We start from the raw sequence: 25744 nt of genomic DNA, 5'->3' as shown, positions 1-25744 counted from the left end.
TTATGGACCATAATTTATTTTTGCATGAATGAAATGTTTAATAGCTTTAATGATTGCATTATTGCTTTTATTTCAAAGTTATTAAAAGATTATGAATGGTTATTATTGTAAATTCTTTTCAAATGGTAGTAATTAAATGGCCGCAAACAATAACAACTTATTCAACTTGCGTTCAATTCTCGACAAAGAGAAGTTGAATGGCAACAACTTCCTCGATTGTCAAAGGAACTTGCAAATAGTTCTAACGCATGAGGAAATGGAGTATGTCCTTGAGGAAGAGTTACCAGAGGCCGTTGGGCCGGAGGTAACTCAAGCTGCCCTTAACCGTTGGATCCAGGCCAACAGGGATGTCAAATGTGTGATTCTTGCATCCGTTAATCCTGAACTTCAGAAAACGTTCATTAACTCGGATGCTTACCAAATCATCTCGGAGTTAAAGAACATGTTTTAGGATCAGGCCATAATCGAAAGATTCGAGACTCAGAGGTTGATCCTTGAGACTAAGCTCAAGAAAGGAGAACCAGTGAGCCTGCACGTTCTCAAAATGATTGGATTGTTTGAGAACATGAGAGCTCTAGATTCTGACGTCTCAAATGAAATGGCCATGGACATCATTCTCCATTCGCTTCATAGTGGATATGATCAGTTCAAGTTGAATTACAACATGAACAGTATGGATAAAACTCTTATTGAGCTTCACTTATGCTGAAAACCGCTGAAAACACGCTCAAGCAAGAGAATAAGCACGACATGCTTATGGTGCGTAAGGGCAAGAGTTTCAAGAAATCTGGCAAGGGAAAGGGTAAGAAGGGTAAGGGCAAGGCTGCGCCCACACCTAAGTCCAACAGCACCAGTTCTGGTAAACAGAAAAGGGTGACTCGATCTCCTGTCGACTTTGAATGCTTCTAATGCAAGAAGAAGGGGCATTGGAAGAAGGATTGCTTGAAGAGAAAGGAAGATGAGAAGAACGGGAACGTTTCTTCTACTTCGGGTATGTATGTTATACATTGTAATCTTGCAAATTATACTTCTTGGGTATTAGATACTGGTTGTGGCTCACACTTAAGTTCCAATTCGCAGGGACTAAGGAGAAGTAGAAAGATTGATAAAGGCGAGATGGATCTAGGCGTGGGAAATGGAGCACGGATTGCTGCATTAGTCGTAGGATCTTATTTTATATCTTTTCCTAGTGGTTTTTTTTAGAACTAGAAATTTTTTACTATGTTCCTAGTATCACCAGAAACATCATTTCCGTTTCAAGTTTGGATTCTAAAGGTTTTAGTTTTCAATTTAAAGACAATATTTGTTCTTTTTCTTTGAATGGAATGTTTTATGGTTCAGCACAATAAGAAAATGGTCTATATGTGCTAGATACAAGCAAACAAATTTATAACATAAATACTAAAAAGGCTAAAACTGGTGATTCCGATCTCACATTTCTGTGGCATTGTCGATTAGGCCATATAAACACAAAACGCATGGAATTACTTCAACGGAAGGGAATTCTAGAATCATTCGACTTAGAGAAGATTGATCAATGCGAATCTTGTTTACTTAGAAAAATGACAAAGCAATCTTTCTCAAAGGTGGGAGAAAGAGCAAGCGAACTACTAGGGATAATACATACGGACGTATATGGGCATGTGAGTACGAAAGCTAGAGGTGATTTCAGCTATTTCATAACGTTTACGGATGATTTCAGTAGATATGGCTATATTTACTTAATGAAACACAAGTCTGAATCGTTTGAGAAATTCCGAGAATTTCAAAATGAAGTAGAGAATCAACATGGCAAGAAAATCAAAGCTCTAAGATCAGATCGAGGAGGTGAATATCTTAGCCACGAGTTTGATGACCATCTAAAAGAATGCGGTATTCTTTCTGAATTGACTGCTCCGGGGACACCTCAATGGAATAAAGTGTCGGAACGGAGAAACAGGACCTTACTCGATATGGTCAGGTCAATGATGGGTCAAGCGGAACTTCCTTTACAATTTTGGGGACATGCGTTGCAAACAACAGCACTCACACTGAATCGTGCTCCGTCAAAAGCTGTTGAAAAGACTCCATACGAATTATGGACTAGGAAACTTCCAAAGTTGTCTTTCCTAAAGATTTGGGGTTGCGAAGCATATGTCAAGCGATTGATTTCGGACAAGCTCGAACCAAAATCTGACAAATGTTTCTTCGTTGGGTATCCAAAAGAAACTAAGGGGTATTACTTCTACAACAAGTCAGACAACAAGGTATTCGTTGCTCGTGACGGTGTCTTTTTGGAAAGAAATCATATTTCCAAATTGACAAGTGGGAGAATAATAGACCTCGAAGAGATTCGAGACGAACAACAAACCAAGAACTCTTTAGAAGCAGTTCAGGATGAAGAACCTCCAAGGTCTTTAGAAGAGCCAGTGGGAGTAGTTCCTCAAAACGTTGTTGCCCCTCGTAAGTCAAATAGAACTAAGGTTCATCCGGAAAGATGGACAGGCGTCCTCTTGACTGAAAACTTAGACGTTCTCATATTAGATAGTGATGAACCTATGACTTACAAGCAAGCTATGACGAGCCCAAGCTCCACTAAATGGTTAGAGGCAATGAAATTCGAGATAGACTCCATGTCCGAAAATCAAGTCTAGGATTTGGTAGATTTGCCGGATGGGTTCACCTATCGGATGCAAATGGGTCTTCAAATTAAAGAAAGACAAAGATGGAATTGTATACATATACAAGGCTAGATTGGTAGCAAACTGTTACAAGCAAGTTCACGGCATTGACTACGTTGAAACCTTTTCTCCAGTCGTGATGCTTAAGTCTATTCGGATAATCCTTGCGATTGTCGCGTTTCATGACTATGAAATATGGCAAATGGATGTCAAAACTGCCTTCTTGAATGGTGTTCTTGAAGAGACTGTATTTATGACACGGCTGGAGGGTTTTATGCAAGCTTAAGAAATCCATTTATGGATTAAAGCAGGCATCAAGGAGTTGGAATAAACGATTTGATGAAGCAGTCAATAAGTTTGGCTCCATCAAGAATTAGGACGAATCTTGTGTATACAAGAAGGTAAGTGGGAGTGAAATTGCATTCCTAGTCTTGTATGTAGATGACATACTACTTATTGGAAACGACATTCCCATGTTGGAGTCTGTAAAGACTTGGCTTGGAAAGTGTTTCTCAATGAAGGACTTAGGAGAGGCACAATACATATTGGGCATTAAGATCTATAGGGATAGATCTGAGAGGATGATTGGACTAAGCCAGATCACTTACATTGACAAAGTTCTAGCTAGGGTCAATATGATGGAAGCCAAGAGAGGCCATCTACCCATGTCACATGGCACATATCTAAGCAAGACTCAGTGTCCCAAAACATCTGATGAGCGTAGAAAGATGAGTGGAATTCCATACGCTTCGGCCATTGGATCCATCATGTATGCTATGATTTGTACAAGGCCGGATGTATCGTTTGCACTCAGTGCAACGAGCAGGTACCAGTCAGAACCAGGCGAGGTACATTGGACTGCTGCCAAGATTATCCTAAAGTACCTGAAAAGGACTAAGGATTAGTTTCTGGTCTATGGTGGTACAGATGAGTTGATTGTTAAGGCTATACGGACGCAAGCTTTCAAACCGACAGAGATGATTTCAGATCACAGTCTGGACTTGTGTTCTGCCTTAATGGCGGAGCAGTAAGCTGGAAAAGTGCTAAGCAAAGCATTGTTGCGGATTCTACAACTGAAGCCGAGTACATTGCTGCTTCAGAAGCAGCAAAGGAAGCTGTTTGGATTCGGAAGTTCATCGAAGAACTTGGGGTTTTCCCCTCCATTAAAAGACCAATGGCTTTGTATTACGACAATAGTGGAGCCATTGCCCGGGCAAAGGAGCCTAGGAGCCACCAGAAGTCCAAGCACGTACTGCGGCGATTTCACATACTTCGAGAAATTGTTGAAAGGAAAGAAATCGAGATTTGCAAGGTTGGAACCGATGACAACGTCGCGGATCCATTGACTAAACCATTGCCACAAGTGAAGCACAACGCACATGTAGCAACCATGGGAATCAAGCATGTTGGAGAATGGTTTTGATTTTTTAAGTTTGTTTAGAACATCTGTTAGATATGTGTTTAAAACAATTGGTTTAACCATTTCATATTTATGAAATTCTTTATTTCATATTCATTTAAGTTTGGTTTAGTATTAAATGAAAAGTCCAAGTGATTCAAAACATTCAAATGGGATGTCAAGATGGATTCTTCGACAAAGAAACACCCATAAGTGAACTTGAATATTGAAGTCACAAAGGATCCCTAATCCAGGTCATTGAAAGGTTGGACGACCAATGACTAATGAAGATTAGATTGCATGTAGATTTGTAGTTCGATTTCTTGAACTAGATTGACTGGATGTCAAAAATATTTTGCATAGATACTTATTGGATCTTGTATCGGATTGACTATGAGAACACTTTAAGAGATTAAAGTCATGTCATAAGTAGTTCTCATTAATGGTGATTAGAACCATTCCTCAAAACATGAGTAATAATTATTGCTCGTTTGAAGATTAGTTCGCTTTGATGCTCGCTAAACGTCGCACCGTAAAAGGAGAATATAAAAGCAGTTATTAGACGTACTATGAATCAAAGTGAGTGTTCATAGATTGCAAGACTGGATTGTCCTCCTATCTTTGATAGGACATGGTGTTGTTGTGTAACAAGGCCTCTCGGAGAGTTAGATACTGTGAAAATGCATGGCCGTGCTCAGAATGGTTAAGGCTTAACCTTCTGTAAATGTTTAACAGTTGAACTCAGTAATCCGAGAAACACTTCTGGACCTAATAAGGATGGCTTGGATCTTACCTTATGTTCAGCAAGTAACACTAAGCGACAAAGGAATGTGAATGCACACTTTTCTGAATGACAAGTGGGAGACTGAAGGAAATATGTCCTTCACCCAAGGAGCATTAGTCTAATACCAAGGTTCAGATTACTTACGAACAATTAATTCAGTGAGATCAAGTGATGGGAACAGCTGGCTAGAGCAATGCTTCCGGTCAGTGAGTTCTAATCTATATTAGGCTCATCGCTTACTCTTGACTGAACCTACAAGGTCACACCATTGGCATGTAACAGATCACCAGATTAAATGGATCGGAAATTCATTTAATAAATTTTTGGGAATTAGTTCGGAAAAAGATAAATATACGATATGACGTTGGATCGGAATCGTATATCGTATCGCGTATATTCATAAGCTATGCGAAAGGAATAATCGTATCGTACGACGGTGATTCGTCAAGTACTATACGATAAACAATGGCCGTAAGGCATTGGTCGCGGATACGAGCAAGGCAAAGCTGCCGGCCCGACGAGCCAAGCGCGCAAGGCCCATCGAGCGCAGCAGCTCACCAGCACGGAGCAAGGCCCATGGCCTGCGGTTGGGCGCGCGCGGGGCAGTAGCAGCAGCAGCGCACAACAGCAAGGCCCACGGCTGTGTGGCTGCGCGTTGCTTGTGGGCCTATGCGTGCATGCTGGCCGGCCTTGGCCTTTGTGTTTTTGTTTTTCCATCATTATTCTAATTACGTAATTCAATTTAACCTAAATCAAAAGAGAAACCCTAATATCTTTTGAGCCTCCGTTCAAATTGTTCTTCCCTAAAAGAAAAATATTTTGAGTGACTTCTAAGCCATCAATCTCAAGACGGATCTAAACGTGTCGGTGAACCAAGTAGAGGAACGACATCTGGAGTTCTTGTTCGTATTCGTGGTACGTTGAATCTAGGGAAAACATGCTACAAACGTAAGTCTGCTTGATTTGTACTTTATACATGGTTCCTGGCTTTGGGGATTATTCCGCTGCGTTAATATGTTTTTAACTGTATTCCCCTACATCCAACACCTCTCTTCCTTGTATGGATATTTTTTTTTACCCGTTCGAAGCTAATTCTCAATTAATCTGTGAGTCAAGAGTTGTGTCAAGTGTCAAGTCTTGTCTCCATGATTACTTGTGTATTAAAGGGCTTTTGCATGTGGATTATTATATTGTTGTGTGAAGTATGTTAGTTTAGGATTTCATTCTAGCTTGTTCGTACTCAGCTTTCGCTGACTTCGTGCTTCATGTTTCCTTTGGTCATGGCCTTTTCCTTAATGATCCTATGATGATCCATCATTGCATTTGCATTGTTGGGGATTAGATTTTAAATAACAGATATGTAGAGATAACTTGCGGGAGAAGTTATCGACATGGGATTGAGTTTGAGAGATTATTCCTCTTCCGCATTTATAAACTCTATAATTATTTTCTAGTCATGACTACATTAATTACTTAAAATTTTAGTTAATGGATTTTGAATGATTTAATGTTTTGGTTTTGGGCCTTAATGGTTCCAAGTTGTACGATGACCATTAACTATTTATTGTGTTTGAAAGTTCATTAAATTCTGCTGCATAATTCTGGTAAATAGTCTTAGCCGTTATCACGGTGGCGGTAATATCTTGGTAATTCCTATATTTTGAGTTGGAAAATGGTTTTATAAAATAAGTAATTATTAGGGTGTTACACCTGTACTTGTTCTTGTTCGGTTCGAGAGCAGCTAGGGAAGGCATGCATCACATAGTATGTATATTAAATTATGCTAATTGACTATGTGGAAATTAATTTGGATTCCTAGCTTTTATGGTTTTTCCGCATGAATTATATTGTTCATAACCTTAAAGTCCGGATGTTTCGTATGCACTCAGTGCTACGAGTAGATACCAGTCAGACCCAGGAGAGGCACATTGGACTGCTGCCAAGAACATTATGAAGTACCTAAAAAGGCACAAAGATGATTTCCTGGTCTATGGTAGAGATGATGAATTAATTGTTAAAGGTTATACGGAAGCAAGTTTCCAAACCAACAAAGATGATTTCAGATCACAGTCTGGGTTTGTCTTCTACCTCAACGAAGGTAGTAAGCTGGAAAAGGGCTAAGCAAAGCACTATTGCGGATTCTACAACTGAAGTGGAGTATATTGCTTCACATGAAGCAGAAAAAGAAGCTATTTGGCTAAGGAAGTTCATTGGTGAACTTGGTGTAGTCCCCCCCCCCCATTAAAGGACCAATAGCTCTATATTGTAACAATAACGAAGCTATTTCACAGGCAAAGAAGCCTAGACACCACCAGAGAGTCAAACATGTACTTCTTAGATTTCACCTTCTACGAGAATTCGTGGAGAGAAAAGAAGTCAAGATAAGCAAGATTGGAACTGACGACAACATCTCAGATCCATTATCTAAACATCTTCCGCATGTGAAACACCACTCGCACAATGCAGCTATGGGAATCAAGCATGTTGGAGAAAGGATTTGATGTCCTTATTGAATGTTTTAAAGTTTTAGAGTTTAATACTTTGTAAAACATTTTTGGTTAACCATTCATAGAAATAATTAATTTCATTTTTCCATCTAACATTGTGGTTAATGATGAGTCCTTTCAATTTGAAAAATATTCAAGATAGGTTGTCTGGACCAGTCCTGTGACTAAGAAATGTCTATCAGTGAAATTGAATGTCAAAAGTTGAAAATGGCCCCTGGTCGAAAGTTTTCTATAAAGGTGGATGCATAGAAAACACTAGAAGACTAGAATGCAAGATGACTAGTAGTTCTGTTTCTTGAACTATGTGGACATGAGAATGTCGCAATCATTTGCATAGGTACTTACTTGATAAGATTAGTATCGGACAGACCTATGAAACTTTACTGTAAGAGATAAAAATATGTCATAAGTAAATTTCATTATATTATTAGACACTAATCCTCAATACCTGAGTGATTTGAGATTACTTGTTTGAGAACGGGTTACTTTGACGTTGTTAAGCGTCACACCGTAAAAGGAGACTATAACGGAAACCCTTAGGTAATCACCTATCAAACGAAGTCTAACCTCGAGATCACAAGATTGGGATTGTCCTCCCATAAATCGGGATGAGATGCTGAAAGTTGTACAAGGCAATTAAAGAGCTGGAAACTGTAAAATACATGGTCATGCTCAAATGAATCATAGGCTATAATTATCTGTTTTTTGATCAATTGAACTCTGACACCGAGAAGTACCTCTTGACATAATAAGGATGAATACTCTTACCTTATGTTCATGAGCAGACATCGAGTGACGAAGGAATTAGGAAATGCACACTTGTCCCTAAGGACAAGAGGGAGACTGGAGGAAATAATGTCCTTGGTCCAAGTTTTCATTTAATGCTAAGTCTAATAAATGCAGTTCATTATTAATTAAAGTTAATAATTCAGTGAGATCAAGTGATTTGAATGCCTAGCTAGAGGCCGCTTCAGTTCAAGTGGAATTAATAATATTAATCCATAGCTTACTCTTGACTGAACCCGTAGGGTGCCACAAATATTGCATGAACGGATCAAGTATTTAGGTGAATATAATATTAAGTAAATACTCTATTTATGGACATTCTGAAAGCGGTGGATCTTGGTTCCAGTGGGAGCTGAAATCATCAAAAGACAAAGAAATAATATTTGCCGGAAATGAAGATATTGCCGGAAACAGAAATATGGTTCATGACGGAAATATAAATATTATCAAAGTCGAAAATATTTCCAGAAATGAAAATATGTTTCATTTCGGAAAATATTAACGGAAATAGAAATAGTGCTGGAATCCGAAATATTGCCGGAAACGGAAATATTACCGAAATCGAAAATATTGTCGGAATCGGAAAAGATTGTCGGAGTCGAAAATATTATCGAAAACGAGAATATTGTTCGAATCGGAAATAAATTTCGGAATCGGAAGCACGACGAGAGATTGCTCGACGAGTAAGCCCGCAAGGCACGAGACCCAGCACAAGTGTCGGGCCCAGCGCCCAACAGGCCTGCGCGCGCGAGCAATAGCGACGGGACAGCAGCGTCATGGCGTGGGCTGCAAGCCTTGCATGGGTGACAAGCAGCAGCAGCGTGGGCTTTGTGCCACGCGTGGCCCAGCCTCGTGCACTCGTTGGCTTGGGCCCATGCAACAAGTAGCTTGGGCCTCAAGCTAACTGTTTTCCTAATCCTACGCAAACTAGAATTTTAGGATAAATCTAATACTAATAGTGTTTGATTATTTCTAAAATACTAAGAGTTTAAGATTAACTAGAATCCTAATTCTAATAGATTTAGTAAATCCAATCTTAGTAGGATATGACTACTCTATTTACTCCCCTATATATAAGTGTTCCATGATTACAAATTATATAACATACAACACGCATTGAATTCAACAGAATTTAATAATTTGCCTATCACTTATAGTGAGTTCCCGAGTGCACATAAAACCTTAGCTAATATCCTAGTTGGTTGAACCTAAGGCGGATCCGAAAGTGTTGTGGACTATCTACGGAGGGGCGATATTTGGAGCTCTATACTTGTTCTTGTTCGGTTGGGGGAGCATCAAGGGAGGGCACGCATCACATAGTATGTATATTAAATTATGCTAATTAATTATGTGGCAATTAATTTGGATTCCTGGCTTTATGGTTTTTCCGCATGAATTATATTGTTCATAACTTTACAGGATCCACCCCCGTGTTAGGTTATGATTCATATGACAAAACATAAATCATGCGGAAAAACCATAAAGCCAGGAAAGCATATTATTTACACATAATCATTTAGCATAGTTTAGATGCATACACTTTGTTGCGTGCCCTCCCTAGCTGCGCCTGAACCGAACAAGAACAAGTCTTTAGGACTCCAAGTGTCGTCCCTCCGTAGATAGTCCACAGCACGTCCGGAACCGCCTTAAGCTTGACCAACTAGGATCGCCCTTAAGGTACTTAGAATTTTCGGCTATTATAGGCAATTATATGACTGAATTTTTGCTCTCAAAAATCACTTTGAATACTTGAATACTCGATTCAAAATAATGACCCTAGGCCTTTATTTATAGAGGTATGGAAAGGGAATTGTAATCCTATTAGGATACGAATTAATTAAACTAGAATCCTAATAGAATTCTTATTTAATTAATTCATCCTTTTAGGTTTAGGAATTTAATCATATGTCGAAACCTGATAGCTTTAGGATTCGTATAGCACACAAACACACACACGCATGCACAGCAGCCCACGAGGGGCGCCATGCGCGCGCGCGCAGCCCGCGAGCTCACAGCCCATTGCCACGAGGCCCACACGCTGCCGCAGCGTTGGCGCGCGCTGGGCCTGCCTTGCGGTGGGCCTGGCGCAGCCTTGGCTGGTGCGTTGTGGCGCGCTGGCTTGCTGGGCGATGGCCCGGCTTCGTGCTGGGCCTTCGTCTGGCAGGCCTCGTCCGATGCTAATTCGTACGATACGCTTCCGATTAATTTCCCGATTCCGGAATTCAATTCCGATACGAACAATATTTAATATTTCCGATTCCGGAATTAATTTCCGTTTCGAACAAATATTTAATATTTCCGTTTCCGGAATTATTTTCCGATTCCGATAATATTTCCGATTCTGACAATATTTCCGTTTCCGGCAATATTTCCGATTCCGGCAATATTTCCATTTCCGATAATATTTTCCGATACGTACCATGTTTCCGTTTCCGGCAACATCTACGACTTGGATAATATTTATATTTCCGATACGATCCATATTTCCGTTTCCGGCAATATCATCGTTTCCGGAGTATTCATTTCTTGCCTGTGACGATCTCAGCTCCCACTGAAACCAAGATCCGTCGATTCCGAATATCCATAGATGGAGTATTTAATGCCATTAAATACTTGATCCGTTTACGTACTATTTGTGTGACCCTACGGGTTCAGTTAAGAGTAAGCTGTGGATTAATATCATTAATTCCACTTGAACTGAAGCGGCCTCTAGCTAGGCATTCAGCTCACTTGATCTCACTGAACTATTAACTTGTTAATTAATACTGAACCGCACTTATTAGACTTAACATAGAATGCATACTTGGACCAAGGGCATTATTTCCTTCAGTCTCCCACTTGTCCTTAGGGACAAGTGTGCATTTCCTAATTCCTTTGTCGCTCGATGCTTGCTCTTGAACATAAGGTAAGAGTTGTCATCCTTATTATGTCCAGAGGTGTTCCTCGGTTTCAGAGTTCAACTGATCAAATAAACAGATAATCATAGCCTATGATTCATCCGAGCACGGCCATGCATTTCACAGTTTCTAGTTCTCCGAGTGGCCTTGTACAACTTTTAAGCATCTCATCCCGATTTATGGGAGGACAATCCCAATCTTGCGATCTTGAGATTAGACTTCGTTTGATAGGTGATTACCTGAGCGTTGCCTTTATAGCCTCCTTTTACGGTGCGACGGTTGGTCAACGTCAAAGCAACCAGTTCTCAAACAAGTAATCTCAAATCACTCAGGTATTGAGGATTTAGTGTCTAATAATTTTAATGAAATTTACTTATGACAGATTTTCATCTCTTACAGTAAAGTTTCATAGGTCTTGTCCGATACTAGTCTTCCCAAAGTAAGTATCTATGCAAATGATTATGACATTGCCATGTCCTCATAGTTCAAGAAACAGAACTACTAGTCATCTTGCATTCTAGTCGTCTAACGTTTTTTATGCGTCCATCTTTATAGAAAACTCCGACCAGGGACCATTTTTCAACTTTTGACATTCAAGTTCACTTGATAGACATTTCTTAGTCACAGGACTAGTCCTGACAGTCTATCTTGAATATTTCGTCAAATTGAAGGGACTCATCATTTAATACTAAACCAAGATTAAATGGAATATGAAAAATACATTTCATATATGATAAATGTTCAACCCCAACGTTTTACAACCATGGGCCTCTAACCCATCTTTAAAACATTTCATGGAATTCAAAGCTATGCTTGATTTCCAGTGCTACAATGTGAGTGTTGCTTCTCACTTGTTGCATAGGTTTAGTTATCATGCTTTGCCAATCTTAATATCCTTTTCATCGAATGTTCTTTGAGATAGGATGATAAGATCTTCTGAGTATGTGTATTTTGTGATCTAGTCTGTCCAGCTACAAGAGTGGTTCTACGCATTTTTCAATGAAGAATCATCAAGTCAGCAGACATGTGATCTACCTAAGTTCAATGAAGAACTCATTAATACAAACAACTCTGTTTTATTGCTTCTTAGGCAATAAGTACTTCTACTTCAACTGTTTAGGTTGCTAGTGATGCTTTGTTTGGATTTACTTATCCAAGCAGTTCACAGATATGTGGAAGACTTTCCAGCTGTATCTTTGAACATAGAAATTAATATTTTAATTTCCCACGCAACAACTCATGGTCTCCAATCCATGTTGCCATTTTAAAACACGATGCTCTATAGCTCGTCCTTGCCAATGGTTAAATCCAAAGGGATCTTTCTTGATCCTTTACCAGTGTTTATGCGTGTAGCATCAATATTTAGCATATCTTTATTTCCTTGAATCGAGAAGTAATCCTATGTACCTTTTCAAGTACCATAAGTTTTTCTTGATCTCAATCTAATTGGTCTTCACTTAGATCAATAGAGATTGGTATATGTTCGTCATGCCTAAAGTCATACGATACGTTTTTGGCGATCCTCATATTATATCATACATGATAAATTCTTTTGCAGAATAATTCCCAATTGAATTCTATTCATGTAACTTTAGCTCATTCAATTTCAGTAGATACTGAATCCAGCTAAATTCTTTGACATATAATATAGGTGAAGAATCTCATTAGATTCTTTGATGTTAACTTAGTAAATGCTTCTACATAGTTCAAACATTCTTTTACTTAGATTTATTCACATGGGTCGAATATCTCCAATGGAGTATTTCGTGTTTGATTTAGTAAATGCCATTACTTAATCCAAAACAATATTATAAGATCTTTGTAAATAGATCTTAGTACCCAGTATGTACTAAGTTTCGCCTTGGTCCATCATTGATGAATAATCTCAAATCTAAGTATTTAGCATTTGAATGTTATTTCACAATAGAGAGATATGTGTGTGATACACATAGGACCAATTAAGTTTTATGTACTCCCACTAAACTTCTTATATATCTATAAGAATCATGTACATTTTATGAAACTAAAATACTTATTAGCTTCACTAAAATACATTTCTAATTCCCAATTGCTTGCTTAAATCTGTACTTAGATTTCATAAGCTAGCTATTCTTTTCAAGCATTTATTTGGATCCACAAATCCTATGACATACCATGTACATAGTTTCTTCCAACATTTGACTGAGGAAGATGTTTTGTCATCCAATTGTCAAATGTACCAATATGCAATCATTGCTTGAATTATAGACTTGAGCATTACGATTATGCATGAGGTTTCAACACAATCCACGCCGTGAATTTGCTTGTAACCTTTAGCAACTAATCTATCTTTGTGTGTGAACACAATTTCATGTTTGATGGTTTTTATCCTTAAAACAAACTTGCAACCAATAGGTGTGCAAATCAACAAAATTTCAATTTTGTCATCAAAACATTGAGTATGTTTTATGGCCTCTAACCATTTAAAACATTTGAGTCTATATAAGGCCTCTAACCTTTTTAGGGAATCTGGGTTTCGTCATAGCTTTCTTACAGGTCACAAACTCATTAATTATATGATAATAGTTTTGTTGATTCCTGGTTTTGATGATGACAAGCTTACCTTCTACTAATAGTTCGTTTTGGAGAATGTCAGGAACAGGTTAATATTTAAAGAAGAACAAATGCAACAACCGAAGCAAGCTAGGAAGCTATGAAGTAATTAAGTTCAAAGTACGTGGCAAGATTAAATCAAGGATCAAGTCAAGCAAATTCTATAAGGGTCGAAAGGTATAAGACCAATGTAATTTAGTACATGCTTAGTATGGGAACAGAGTATTTTGAAGAGTCCTAGTTATATCGTGAAACGAAATAAATCAGTTTTACTTTTACAAAAAGATAAACGTCAAAGTTTTTAAACTGATTTTACAAAACTGTTTGAAGTTATACTCTTGAATTTGAGTTAACATATAACTCTCAAAATACGAAAAGATTGTTTTTACCTAAACGCGTTTGAAGTAAGATTTGCGAAAATCTATCTATTAAAAAGAGTCCTAAACTAGGTTGGATTTGAATCTAGGTTAAACACTTGGATTCGTATAAATACAACCTTTGTTCTTTGCGAAACTTTTTATCAGACTTATTTACATCAACCGGAAGCTTTCAGGTATCACCCTTAAAGTCTTAATCTTTAAAGAAGTCTGTTCCTGTTCCCATATAGAGCAGTATTTGTTACTTAGTCTTATATCGTATGTTAAGTAGTTAATTAATTCTTATACGTTTGATTAAAGTGTTGAGTTATTGTATGTTAAGCCTGAGTCAGGCTTACTTGAGCAAGAGAGAAGATCTCACGAGAGATCAGTGAGTAGGAACAGTTGAGGGACTGTTTCCATAAGGGAAGGAACAAAGAGGGTTGTTCCTAGTCTTCTGCAATCAGAGGCGATTGGCAGATTGTGGCCCGAGTAGATTAGGTTTGTAAAGAAACTAAGTTGTTTTGCCTAATTAGTGAAAGTGTTTAAGTCCCCAAAGGGGCCGTGGTTTTTTCCTCTCTATTGGGCCTAGAGAGTTTTCCACGCTAAATCTTGCTTGCATATTTTACTATTTCTGTTCCTTATAGTTTAATTTTTATAAATACGTAAAATATCAATTCACCCCCCCTCTTGAGGAACTCTGTAAAACTAACAATTGGTATCAGAGCCAGAACCCTTTAAATTGCAGGTAACGCTGACGGGAAAAACGATTCTGAAGCTATGAACACTACGGAGAAACTAGAAGAGGGATACTCAACACAACGACCTCCAATGTTTAGTGGCAAATACTATTCCTACTGGAGAAACAGGATGGAGATTTTCATTAAGGCTGAAAATTATCAAGTATGGAGAGTGATTGAAGTTGGAGACTTCCAAGTCACTAAGCTGAACACCTCTGGAGAAACTGTTCCCAAACCTGTTGATGAATTTGACAAAGCCGACTATGAAAAGCTTGAACTCAATGCCATGGCCGTCAAAATCCTTCATTGTGGACTAGGTCCAAATGAACACAACAGAGTAATGGGCTGCAAGAACGCGAAGCAGATTTGGGATCTGCTCCAGGTTACTCATGAAGGAACAAACGAAGTTAAGAGATCGAAGATTGATCTCTTAATGCACCAATACGAGCTGTTCACCATGAAGACATCTGAAACGATTCAAGACATGATTACTCGCTTCACAAACATTATCAATGAACTGAATTCTCTTGGCAAAATCATAACTCCTGAGGAACAAGTCAGGAAGGTCCTAAGAAGTCTACCACAAGATCCCTGGATGGCTAAAGTCACAGCCCTCCAGGAAACTAAATACTTCACCAAATTTAACCTGGAACAACTGGCTGGATCTCTCCTAACTCATGAACTGCAATTAAACGCGCGACCTTCAGAGAACACCAAAAATAGAGCTCTTGCTCTAAAAACCGAAAATGATGAAAACTCTGAAGAAGATGAAGAGACAGCTCTGTTTGCTAGGAGGTTCAGAAGAATGTTTAGGAACTACAAAGATGTGGAACACAGAAGCAAACCAAATCGAAAGTTCCCTAAAACTGACACTGGATGCCATAAGTGTGGAAACCTGGAACATCGCATTAGGGAATGTCCTCTATGGGATCAAGAACGAGGAAAGGGAAAGGAAACAACAAAAGATAGATTCAAAGACAACAGAAACTCCTTTTCCAAAACTGAGGTAAGAAAAGCCATGATTGCTGCATGGGGAGATACTTCTTCTGATGAGGAACAAGAACAACCCAACGAGGAAATTGCTCACCTGTGTCTTGTAGCTGAACATGAAGATGAAGAATCAGACTCAGAATCTGATAAATTCCAGGCAAGTCTTGTTCATATTAAAAGTAGGCTTGAATCCATGTCTAAAGTAGAACTGTTTGACTTACTTTCTTGTCTCACTAGTGATTATGAGGATCTCCTAAAAGAAAAACTAGACTCAGACAGAAAACACCAAGAAATTGTCAATAAACTCACAGAGGAGTTGGAATGGACCAGAAACTCAAACTTAGATATTGACAATCGTTTCTTTAAACTCTTTGATCAGAACCTTCATATAAAAGAAATGTGTGAAGCCTTACGCAATGAAAACTCCTGGCTAAAACAAGATCTGATTGACCTAAAAATAGCCAAAACCAAGAACCTCTATAAAGAAGAACTAGAAAAAGCTCAGTTAGAACTAGTGAAAATTCACCAAGAAAAGACCCATCTAGAAAGTGAATTGGCTAAAAGGACCAGACACAAAATAGAGGTAACACCAAAATGGATAGAAGAAGCTAGAACTAAACGCACAGAAGGTTTAGGTTTTAACCACAAAAAGCATCATCCTAGAAAAACCAGAGTAGATTTATACAGTGACATAGTATGCACCTTCTGTGGTCAAATCGGTCACTATAGAGTTTCTTGCCCTAAAAACCAAAGGTACTTGGAAAAGAACATCGAATTCACCAAAACTAAATGGGTAAAGAAAAGTGATTTGATTCCAAGTAAGGAACCCAAGCTATGCTGGGTTCCTAAAGACTCTAACTAAAAACTTCATGCAGGTCGAAGTGAGGGGGAACAACACATGGTACCTTGACACTGGTTGTTCCAAGCACATGACGGGAGACAGAAATAGATTTCTCTCACTCACGACCTACGAAGGTGGAACTGTGACTTTTGGCGATAATAAGAAAGGTAACATCATTGGCATTGGTAAGGTTGGTAAGTCAAAGTCTCACTCCATCGATAATGTGTTTTTAGTTGAGGGACTAGGTCATAGTTTATTAAGCATTTCTCAATTCTGTGACAAAGGCAATTATGCAAAATTCTTCTCAAATAAATGTCTAATCATCAATAGTAACACAGAGACAGTGATCTTAGAGGGACAGAGGAAAGGGAACACATATGTGGTTAACCTCAACTCGGTCCCTCACTCCAATCTAACCTGTCTCAGTGTTATTGAAGATGATCCTTTGTTATGGCACAAAAGATTTGGTCATGCTAGCTTTTCTCTAATGAACAAATTAAAATTGAAAAATTTAGTCACAGGTCTCCCAAATACAAAGTTTGCAAAACAATCAGTCTGTGATGCCTGTATCAAAGGAAAGCAAGTAAGAACGTCCTTTAAATCAAAGGGGGTGATCAGTACAACAAGACCACTGGAGCTGATCCACATGGATCTGTGTGGACCAATGAGGACACAGAGCAGAAGTGGAAAGAAGTACGTACTCGTAATTGTAGACGATTTCTCAAGATACACATAGGTGATCTTCCTATCCAATAAGGAAGAGACGTTTGAAGAATTCCTGGCTTTCGCCACAAAGGTTCAACGACAAAGAAGTCATAAGCTGGTCCACATCAGATCAGATCATGGTACAGAATTTCAAAATAAAAGATTTGATGATCTATGTAAAGGTTCAGGAATAGATCACAACTTCTCTGCTCCCAGAACACCTCAACAAAACGGTGTTGTAGAAAGAAAGAACCGAACTCTTGAAGACATGACAAGGACTATGTTGATTGCTAGTGGACTTCCAAAAAGTTTCTGAGCCGAAGCTCTAAATACGGCATGCTATGTGCTCAATCGAGTGCTAATTAGAGCTATTAAAAACAAAACTCCATATGAACTGTACAAAGGAAGAAAACCCTCTATAACCCATCTTAGAATCTTTGGTTGCAAGTGTTTCGTTCACAACAATGGAAAGGATCAACTGGGAAAATTTGATGCACGAAGGGATGAAGCAATATTCCTAGGATATGCCTCAAACAGCAAAGCGTATAGAGTATTCAACAAAAGGACCATGTGCATGGAAGAAAGCATACATATTATATTTGATGAAACTGACTCCCAAAACTATGTTGCAGGTACAACTTCTGATGGAAACTTCGAACTAGGACTCACTAGAGAAACAGAAGACGAAGAGATAAGAAAAAGTTCCCAAACAGAAGAACAAACCCAAGTCGAAGAAACATCTGAAGATAACATAGTTGAAGAGGAACCAGCACAGGCCGAAGATCATGCAGAAACAAATGAGCAAGTTGAACAGTCTGTTGTGGAAACAACCACACCTTTCCAACCCAGACCTTGGAAGCATCAAAGCTCACATCCCCTTGACCAAATAATCAGTGATCTTGGACGTGGAACCACGACCAGATCCCAACTCAAAAACTTTTGTGCTTTCTATGCTTATTTATCCATGATTGAACCTAAAAATTACAAAGAAGCGCCTAACTGATTCTGATTGGATCATTGCTATGCAGGAGGAGCTAAATGAATTCGAAAGAAATAAAGTATGGCATCTTGAGCCTATACCATTGAACAATCGAGTAATAGGTCTCAAGTGGGTATTTCGAAATAAACAAGATGAGCATGCTACGATTACCAGAAACAAGGCCAGACTAGTTGTCAAGGGATACAACCAACAAGAAGGAATAGACTTTGAAGAAACATTTGCTCCAGTTGCCAGAATGGAGGCAATACGCATACTAATAGCATTTGCATCATATATGGGATTCAAACTCTATCAAATGGATGTAAAATGTGCCTTCCTAAACGGCATTCTCAAGGAAGAAGTCTATGTGGAACAACCTCCAGGCTTTGAAGATCCAGAATATCCCGCACATGTCTACAAACTAGATAAGGCACTATATGGACTGAAACAAGCACCAAGAGCCTGGTATGAACGTCTCTCACACTTTTTGCTAGACAATAAGTTCAATCGAGGTAAGGTTGATAGAACTCTGTTCCTTAAGTCAAGAAATACAGACATATTAATTGTTCAAATCTATGTTGATGATATTATATTTGGAGCAACTAACCAAGATCTATGCAAGGAATTCTCTGACCTAATGCAGCAAGAATTTCAAATGAGCATGATGGGAGAACTCAACTTCTTCCTAGGTCTCCAAATCAAGCAAACGGAACAAGGGATCATGATACATCAACAGAAATACATAAAAGATCTCATCAAGAAATATGGAATGGAGTCCGCTAAGAGCAACCACACTCCAATGGGAACAACCACGAGACTGGATGAGGATCAAGAAGGTAAGAGTGTAGACCAAACAAGGTACAGAGGTATGATAGGCTCCCTACTTTATCTTACAGCAAGCAGATCAGACATCGCATTCAGTGTAGGTGTCTGTGCCCGCTTCCAATCAAATCCAAAAGAATCTCACCTTACAGCTGTCAAAAGAATTCTAAGATATCTAAAAGGAACAGACGATTTATGCCTATGGTACCCTAACTATGATCACTTTGATCTCAAAGGATATACAGATGCTGACTATGCAGGTGACCTAGTAAACAGAAAGAGCACATCAGGAATGGTTCAATTCCTAGGAGCATGTGCAGTCTCCTGGGCTTCAAAGAAACAAAACACAGTGGCATTATCCACAACAGAAGCTGAATATGTAGTTGCGGCTTCATGCTGTTCCCAAATGTTATGGATCAAACAACAACTTAGAGATTTTGGTATGAAATTAAAGTGTGTTCCTATCCTATGCGACAACACAAGTGCAATCTGCATATCAAAAGACCCAGTGCACCACTCAAGGGTCAAACACATTCACATTCGACATCACTTTTTGAAAGATTATGTGGAAAAGGAACTAGTCAAACTTGAATTCTGTCCCACAGAAGATCAAGTAGCTGACATCTTGACCAAACCACTTAACAAGGACAGACACGACAAGCTCAGGTTAGAACTCGGTATGATACGAATACAATAATACCGGTTGTCCTTTACATTTTTCTAACCTCGCTGGAAAATATCAAAAAAAAAAAATTAAAAAAAAAAAAAAAAAATGTTTTTAATTATTTTTTTCGTATGCACCATATTTTCTGAATGGACTAACAACCAGGTTCGGATTGCAAAAACCAGCTGTGCATTACCACAGCCACGTCTGCACACTATTAAGGTAATCGCACTTTTTCCCAACACTTGCATTCAATTCGAGGTCTAAGTGGGAATACTAAAAATGAATGGAAAGCAATTAATTTGATTCGGTGAATCTTACGAACACGGTGCATGCATTACTATTCACTTTTGTTCACTCAAACACGCTTCCCACAAATCAATTCCCAACAAAACCTTTTCAGCTCCCAAATCATTCTCCCTATAAACTTCGCCGATCATTCGCCAAACCCCAGAATTTAAAATTCAAAAACCCTCTCTCTCTCTCATTAATCCACTCGCCACCCACCTCTCCTATAAATAATCATGACTCTCTACAAACTTCAATTCCCAAACCCTAGAGACGCTTCCTCTCCTTCGGAACCGATAATCACAATTATCCCTCTCCAAACAGTATACCCAGAATCCATGGCTCCAAAGCAACCCACGCCAAAACCATCGGCCGCCAAGTCCACCGCCAAGCTGACCACAAAAAGGAAACTCGTTCTACATAAGGAGGTAGCTGCACCAACTCAGGGGGAACCAAACCTTCCAATGGAGAAAAAGGTAAAACTTGACTCCTCAAAATTTTATTATTTTCCCCCCGATCGCATGCTCCCTGGGTTGAGTATTGATTTTGGTTGGTGTCGTGAAGTTGGTTTTGTTGAGTTACTAGAATCTATTGAGTCACAGGGGTGGACATATCTGTTTGAGGTGTGCTCAAAAGCTTGCATGTACCCTGAGGCTATGGGAGAATTCTGTTCAAATTTTTCAAACAAAAGGGGGGTTTGTCAGTCGGAGGTAAATGGGAAGTCATTTAGTTTTGATGCTGAAAAATTGGGGAATTGGTTCAAGGTTCCTGTGCTGGGTGAGGAGGTTTACCATAAGGGGAAAGGTCCAATTGAATTGGGGGGTGCTACCATGGAAGACGTCTACTCTTATTTTGGGGGACAGGGCAAACACCCAAAAGCCCTAAATCAATCTCTTCTCACTCCCTTTCAGAAAGTCTTATTCAACGTGGTACGTCGAGGACTTGTTCCGCGTCACGATAAACGAGCCCTAGCCAGTCGTTTAGACCTCATTTACATCTTTCTTCTTGAGTCTCAACGCCAAATCAACTTTCCCATGGTCTTCATTGCTCACCTAACCCACAGCATTTCTCAAAACAACATGATTGGATACGGCTCCCTCTTGACCTTTATCATGCGCAAAGTGGGGGTTGATCTCACAAAATATACATCTGAACCACATACTCCAGCCCACATTCTAAACAAAGCCTGTCTACATGGTGTAAGTCTGAGTGTTGTTGATGGGGTTGTCTGCGTTGGGAAGCTGTTGGTTGGAGACACAGCCCAACAGGAGGAGGATGATTTAGAAGGGGTAGAAGAAGAGCTTGATGAGGGAGATGAACTGTCAGATGCGGAAGAGGAGGCACCATTTCCTTGCCAGGAGACAGAGGGTCAGACAGAGGGTGTTCCTGTTGACCTATGTCCAAAGGAGACAAGTCCAATCAAAGCCACCTCCTCTCCCAAGAACATTCCAACCACATCATCTTATCAGCCTATCCGTCGCAGTAGCCGTCTAGCCAACTCTTCCAAAGGAATTCCTCCGGTCTACAGGGTCGAGGATTCAGATTCAGACAAAGATGGTGAAACCCAATCTGCTGCTCCCTCACCAGACGGTTCAGTGCAGCTCTTGATGGCTAAAGTGGATCAACTGCAGCTGGACAATGTGGTTCTGTTGTCAGCTGTTACTTCTTTGCAGGAGCTCATTCACAAGATGCAGCAGGACCAGGCAGAGTTCTTCAATGACATGACGGAACGTCTTGCTGACATGATCATAGAGGAGGTGGCAAATGATGATAATGCTGCTCCTGGATCACCCCATGCCTGACCTGCTTCTTATGCTACCTTACCCCACCCCATATATTTTGCTCTCTGATAAACAATTTCTTTCTTTTGGTCCTTTAAACAATTTTTTTGGTGTTGGTTTTTGGATGCGCCAAGTTTATGACTAATGCTCATTAGTGCGCTTTTCCTACGTTCTGATAGTTGCCCCACTCTGACTTGTAGAATTTTTGCTTGTATTGTGCTATATGTTGCGTTTATCTTGCTCTGCTTGCAGGGGTGCGGTCAAACTCGTTGACCGACTTGAGCTGCATGATGACTATCTGCTTGCTAGGGTAATATGATTCCCATATCCTCCTTCTTCTTCTTCTCCTTTGGTTCGGCGTTTTTCCCTACTCTCTTTTTGATAATTCCAAAGGGGGAAGATATTGAGAGGACAACTTGTGTTCCATTATATTTGTTTTTATACTTGGGTTTACCACCTACGCGACTCATCTGTTCCTGGTTAAGTTTTTGACTCTGGATTGTCAGGTTACATATCTCATTCCTTAAGTTATTTACTCCTATCAAGTTGTAAGGTTGTCATCATCAAAAAGGGGGAAATTGTTGATTCCTGGTTTTGATGATGACAAGCTTACCTTCTACTAATAGTTCGTTTTGGAGAATGTCAGGAACAGGTTAATATTTAAAGAAGAACAAATGCAACAACCGAAGCAAGCTAGGAAGCTATGAAGTAATTAAGTTCAAAGTACGTGGCAAGATTAAATCAAGGATCAAGTCAAGCAAATTCTATAAGGGTCGAAAGGTATAAGACCAATGTAATTTAGTACATGCTTAGTATGGGAACAGAGTATTTTGAAGAGTCCTAGTTATATCGTGAAACGAAATAAATCAGTTTTACTTTTACAAAAAGATAAACGTCAAAGTTTTTAAACTGATTTTACAAAACTGTTTGAAGTTATACTCTTGAATTTGAGTTAACATATAACTCTCAAAATACGAAAAGATTGTTTTTACCTAAACGCGTTTGAAGTAAGATTTGCGAAAATCTATCTATTAAAAAGAGTCCTAAACTAGGTTGGATTTGAATCTAGGTTAAACACTTGGATTCGTATAAATACAACCTTTGTTCTTTGCGAAACTTTTTATCAGACTTATTTACATCAACCGGAAGCTTTCAGGTATCACCCTTAAAGTCTTAATCTTTAAAGAAGTCTGTTCCTGTTCCCATATAGAGCAGTATTTGTTACTTAGTCTTATATCGTATGTTAAGTAGTTAATTAATTCTTATACGTTTGATTAAAGTGTTGAGTTATTGTATGTTAAGCCTGAGTCAGGCTTACTTGAGCAAGAGAGAAGATCTCACGAGAGATCAGTGAGTAGGAACAGTTGAGGGACTGTTTCCATAAGGGAAGGAACAAAGAGGGTTGTTCCTAGTCATCTGCAATCAGAGGCGATTGGCAGATTGTGGCCCGAGTAGATTAGGTTTGTAAAGAAACTAAGTTGTTTTGCCTAATTAGTGAAAGTGTTTAAGTCCCCAAAGGGGCCGTGGTTTTTTCCTCTCTATTGGGCCTAGAGAGTTTTCCACGCTAAATCTTGCTTGCATATTTTACTATTTCTGTTCCTTATAGTTTAATTTTTATAAATACGTAAAATATCAATTCACCCCCCCTCTTGAGGAACTCTGTAAAACTAACAAGTTTGACTGTAAGTTGTAGGTTTCTTCACTATCTAATAGAAGAATTGCATAGTTTCAGTGACTTGAACTCTATGCCTACTTGGGTATGGAACATCAAACAATAGAATATCAATAGCCACTTGAAAGTCCTTTGAATATTCTGTTCTCCTTGAAGCACTTGTAAAGTCTTCTAAGAGATGTCTATTCTTTAAAAGCCACTTCTAAAGTCCTTAAAGAATACGTGTTCGGATTTTCTAAAGAACTTCGAAAAGCCTTCGGAATGTCCGTTTATGTTTGTTGTTTGCCTCGAAGACTTTCGAGGTCTATTTTCTCCCACTTGTCATTTTGGAAACGAATCCCAAAAGGACATTATTTCGAGCAAACAAACATTATGTTCTTAAAAATTCGTGGTAGAAACAATACCCTTGTGTCTCATTTGAATAAATCACAATGAAACATATATCTATACTTGGGCCTTAGTTTGTCGAATGACAAACACTAAGCTCCCACTGAGTTTTGCAACTCTCTAGATATATTTTATGAAAAGTTATTCTGAAATTACTTTTCAATAGCTTTGACGAATTTGGTTTAGTTTGGTGGTAGTTGAGCATTTTGTTTTAGAAATTATAGGAAAAGTCTTTATGATTCATCATTGATCGAATCAAGTACCAATTGACTTCGATCATTCCAACGTAGATATGCCATATCTTATGGAGCTAGATTGTGAAATTACAACACACAATCATTGATGATCATATTTGGTCTCAAGTAATCATCAACATGATCTAACCTAGATCTTTATGATTTCTTGCCAAGTGGATTTTATACTTCTGAATCTTTGAACTAGCCAAACAGATTCAACTTATATCACATTTGAGTAAATAAACCTATATTCACTCAAATCCATGTGAAATAATAAAGTCATAAAATCTTTCTTTAGCTTTGAACTCTATTGTCTAGGCGTTCTAACAATAGTTCATATCTTTTGTTACTTTCAACAAGTAAGACTAGTTGTCTTAAATTGATTTAGAAATCAATGAACTTTCAAAATTCCATCAAAATAGAGCATTTAAATGTTAACTTATTGATATGGTCTAAGCAACAATGCCAAAGATTAGTGGAACTCAAATCAAGGGGTTGATTTGAACCTAGTAAAGTTCTTTAAAGAGTTGTTTGTTTTAATCAAGCATATTGACTCAACCCGTAAATGACCATTTTATTCAAATAAACAAACAAACAAGCATTGTTTTTGTTCTTCTGAATGTGAGTCTTTCTGTGTTTGAAGCAGAAATTTAGGTATGCTGATTATGGAACAAAATAGCCATTAAGTTCCAGCCTTGAAAGGACTTAAAACAAACTAGATGACCCTACAACTAATGTAGCATTGCCATGCTTCATTTCCCACTTGTAGGTCATTAGTGTAGCCTAGCTTCCATTGTTTGAGTTATTACCGAAGTAAGAACCTCAAGCGGTATATGATACCAAGGAAGTTTGATTGCTAGGTCACTTCTCTTTATACATAAACTTATAGGTAGAAACGGAATCGTAAATTCCTTTCATTTGTTCCTTGTTTTCCTATTTCTTGTACCCTTTCTTATAGTCTTAAGAATTGAATTCTTTAGTGTTGACTTTTATACTTTGTTAGACATGTCCAATGTCACTCCAACAAGGTTCTTACCATTTAATTTATGTTGAATATTTTGCTTCAACTAGATGATCTTACCAGGAGCTTGTAAAGTTCTCTAAGCATCGATCTATTCGAATGTCTAGGGACTAGACTCATTCGAGAATTAAATGGACAAAGATATTAGGTTGTTAACCATTGGTAAGGCTGAGCGTTTAAACTCAATGCTTCATGATTTCAAAACTACATTGTATTTTGATTTCACAAGCACCAATTGGTTCGCCATTCGATTTTGATGTTCGAAAACAACCATAAAAGTCGCTAAAAGAAACGTACATTTTAAATTGCTCATTTTCTCTCATTTCCGTGAATCGTTCTTGTATTCACTACCAATCGAGGAAATTTACTGTTACCTTTCTAAAAGGATTTATTGCAGTGCAAGATATTTAATTATAAACAATAATTAAAACATTCATTGAAGCATGCAAAGTCTAAACATTTATCATGAATAATAACTTGAAATTAAAGCAATCATGCAATTCAAACAAGTTATTAGCATTTTATTCGAATTTATTGTTCCGGCAGGTGTGAATAAAATGATTCCAAGACCCTAAAACCATCGAAGAATTAAGCACAGTTTGTCGACTTAATTCTAAAACATTTTAGGTAAGCAAAA

The sequence above is a fragment of the Spinacia oleracea genome, chromosome 5, assembly GCF_020520425.1.
Source record: "Spinacia oleracea cultivar Varoflay chromosome 5, BTI_SOV_V1, whole genome shotgun sequence".
NCBI classification, from domain to species: domain Eukaryota; kingdom Viridiplantae; phylum Streptophyta; class Magnoliopsida; order Caryophyllales; family Amaranthaceae; genus Spinacia; species Spinacia oleracea.
Note: the sequence above shows the minus strand (reverse complement) of the source record.